Consider the following 3,507-nt stretch of genomic DNA (forward strand, 5'->3'; position numbering starts at 1 on the left):
CTCCAGTCAAGTATCAGGAGCATAAATAATGCTATCAACAAAGCTAAAACAGAGAAGAGTGGCAACTTGAAGACATTTGTTGAAAATGTCTGTCAGGAACTTGGTGATAAACTGGTCATTTCCCAGGATGCTCTTGGTGCTTTCATGATCCTGAACAATGCTGACCAGGAACAGTTTGCTCACTGGCTCACTGAGTGTGTGAAGGACATGGAACAAACTCTTAGAGAGAAGTTTAAAGAAACAAACATCCAAATGAAACTACAAGCTCTTCATGTGAAGCCTCACAACGAGCTTTTCACCAAATTGATTGGATGTGGTAAACAGTGTCCGTTCTGTAAAGCACCTTGTGAGGCAGGAGGAAAAGAACATAAAGAGCACTGCACTACACTACATCGGCCACAGGGTTTGGATATGGCCATGTGGGATGAGACATGCAAACTTGTCACTGACATATGCACTTCCTTAGTGATCAGTGACCGGCGTTTTAAATTCAATGCCACACAAGGTGCATGGCACCCTTACAAGAGTTACACAGATATTTTCCCAGACTGGAAAATTGCTCCAGATAAAAGTCTTGAGGCATCAGACTACTGGAAATATGTACTGGCAAAGTTTAACAATGAGATTGCTGACATATATAATGCAAAACCTGCTGATATTCCTGAAACGTGGAAAAAGATCACGTACAAGCAGGCAGAAGCCAGTCTCAAAGAGTCATTTAACATCAAGTGAGAACACTAACTTTCCCCTCACTTGCTTTGAGTGTACAGAGGTACCCACTTGATTGTAGATTGTGATAAACGTGTGAAATCAAAATAATCTGCTTCCACTGTATGTTAATGTTGACCTCATCAACATTTTTAAATACTCTTTGATACTCTGAGTCAATGTGCATGGTAGAGACATACAAAATGGTTCCAGTTTGATGGGTTTGAATTCCTGATCTTTGTGTGACAGATAAAGGTCATTGTATTGCCACTGAAAAGTTAAAGTTTCTTCGAGTATATGAACAAGTAGATGAACAATCTTTATTGTTTTTTTTTTTTTCTGAAGCATCTCATATAAGATATTCACATTCTCTGTACTTATTTTAAAGATCACCCGTCATGTGGTATTGTCATAATAGGACAGAATGTTTTTTTCTGATTAAGTATGATGTTCATTTGCTTTTGTTTGTCTGAAGTGTCTGATGTCAAATATTTACATTTACCTTTGTTTTTTACACATCACTCAGCCTGTGGTGTTGCCGTAATAGGACAGAATGTAAAGAAAAAGTATGATATGCAATTATTTACTCAGAATGTAGAATCTGTTTTTGTTTATGAATTATCTGATGCAGAATATTTCAAGTACTAAATGATCATTCAGTCTAAATGTTAACATGTAGGCTACATGAGTTTTATTCTAATCTGAGTATAATATGTGATTGTCTTAACTTGGAATTTATAATCTCTTCAATTAAGAATTAAAGATTTAAATAACAATCAGATGATAATTCATTCTATATGTGGTATTGTTTGCATGTATACTCTCATTACTTATTACTTTTATTACTCTTACTTACTTCTGTAAACTGAGTCAATAAAGAGACAAAATGGGCAGACTGGCTATGAATGTCTTTAATGTTTCCCAGATCAGAATCACAGCATACAGTGTATATAATAACTTCTAAATTAAACAGAAATATCATCACCTCATTTATTTATATTGTTTTACTATACTTTTTTTAAATAATCATCTTAAAATTCCATTATTTAACATTTGTCTTCATCTCAAGTCTTGGGTTTCTGAATTCAACAAAGAATGTAAAAACAAGACAACAGGTGCAACTTTTTTGTTGAGCTTTTAGCTTCATAATCAACAATACAACTATACTCCTCGTTGCTCTTTATAAACGTGACTTATTAAGCCTGTGGTTCTCCACAGTTTAGGGCTGATTTCGGTTCATTCTTAAACGTGCCCGACAACTGCAGACAGCAGCAAAAGCAAACACCTCTGATGCTCATATCACTGAGGGGTTATTTGGAGATCAGTGCAGGTCAATGGTGCATGGAAGCACATGGTTAACATGGTATAAACAAAAGACAGTGACACTCAACACAACTTCTCCACGCTTGGTCCTCGCATTTGCCTAGTTGTAGGCTGTCTTCTGAAAGCTGAAAGATAAAGTTTTCTTTTTTTCGTGCTTTATGCATTCCACAGGCTTTTTCATCACTCTGTTAAAACTCCCAACGATATTAATTTGCAAAGATTGACTCAAACAAGTTCCCCAGAGTTTGGAAATGAATGGTTTTCCCTGTGGCTCATAGACAGGCCTCACTGTACCCTTGCATTGACTGGTCATTGGTGGTTTCCCAAATTCAGAGACAGGGAAATGTACCCAGTTCCCAGTGTCTGGACTGTACTCCATCCACACAGTAAGAACTCTTTGTTCTCCTCTTTCTTTTTCCATCCTGGCTGCTTGCCTGGTCATCTCATTTAACTGTTCCAAGAGCAGTTTCCTGTCTCGTAAGTTCTTTCTCATGGGCTGAAACATCTGACACAATTCTGGTGAACAAACTGACATTTGGGCTTTTTGCCCCACTTTTTTTTCATCCTGAGAAAATAGCATGCACACTATTTTTTGTAAGGATGTCCTTCATTTCTGTTGAATTCTCCATTGCAATATTGAATAATGGTGAATGTCACTCAACGCCCACAAACAAGTGTTGCAAGCTTCATTGTCATGTTCATGGCTATTGTTCCAGTTTGCGCAAGCTCTGGTGACTTCAATCCCTCAAGTTGTCAATGATCACCATGAAGTCACAGTTTGAGAATTTTTTGACATCTTCATTGATTCTGATGGCACATAAAGCACCTCGAGTGCATCGACCACTGCTGACTGGCAAACTGCACTCCAAACATTGGTGTTGAGGAGAGTAGACTTCCCTGTGCTCTGGACTCCAAGAACTGTCACTACCGTATCTTGTTCTTAGGAGCACACCAAGTCATTGAGCTTGAAGAGAAACGTCACTCACCCATCTGAAGAGGTATGTTTGATGCATCTCCATCTACAAGCTCAAGGGGAAATCCATCAAGCAACAATTGGGCACACAGTCCTGGGCAGATGCTTAATTGTTGTCTTGATGGGTCTTGTTTTTTCTGGCAAGGGAAACTGAAGCTGTCATAGATCTGACCCATTTCACGGAAGAAGAGTTTCAGTTCCCCAGTGAGCTGTTTGGAAAGTTGTCTGTCAATGTCTTTCGATCTCTCTCTTCTTGTTTTCTTTGTATTTCTTTTTTGTACTGCTCCCTGAGGCCAGACAGTTTTTCTCGAGACAAGTTATCAAGGTTCATTCGCATCCATTTTCAGAAATAGCACTTCTCAATCCCTGGCTTGATATTGCGTTGATGAAACATGACATTGCATTTGACATGTCAATAAGAGGTTCTGCTCTTTCGCGAAAGTTTTGTTTTCTGTACCTGAAGATCACTTTTTGTACTTTTCTATGTTTTCAGATCCAACCTT

The 3,507-nt window shown here is 38.2% G+C and overlaps 2 pseudogenes; both read right to left on the reverse strand.

Annotated features, from left to right (window-relative positions):
* Nucleotides 1-1,772: 1,772 nt before the first annotated feature.
* LOC118338419 lies at nucleotides 1,773-3,360 on the reverse strand (annotated as a pseudogene).
* LOC118338421 overlaps nucleotides 3,267-3,507 on the reverse strand; it is an 8,759-nt pseudogene continuing 8,518 nt past the window's right edge.

The sequence above is a fragment of the Morone saxatilis genome, unplaced genomic scaffold, assembly GCF_004916995.1.
Source record: "Morone saxatilis isolate NCDOM2014 unplaced genomic scaffold, NCSU_SB_2.0 Contig4, whole genome shotgun sequence".
In the NCBI taxonomy this organism is placed as follows: Eukaryota; Metazoa; Chordata; class Actinopteri; family Moronidae; genus Morone; species Morone saxatilis.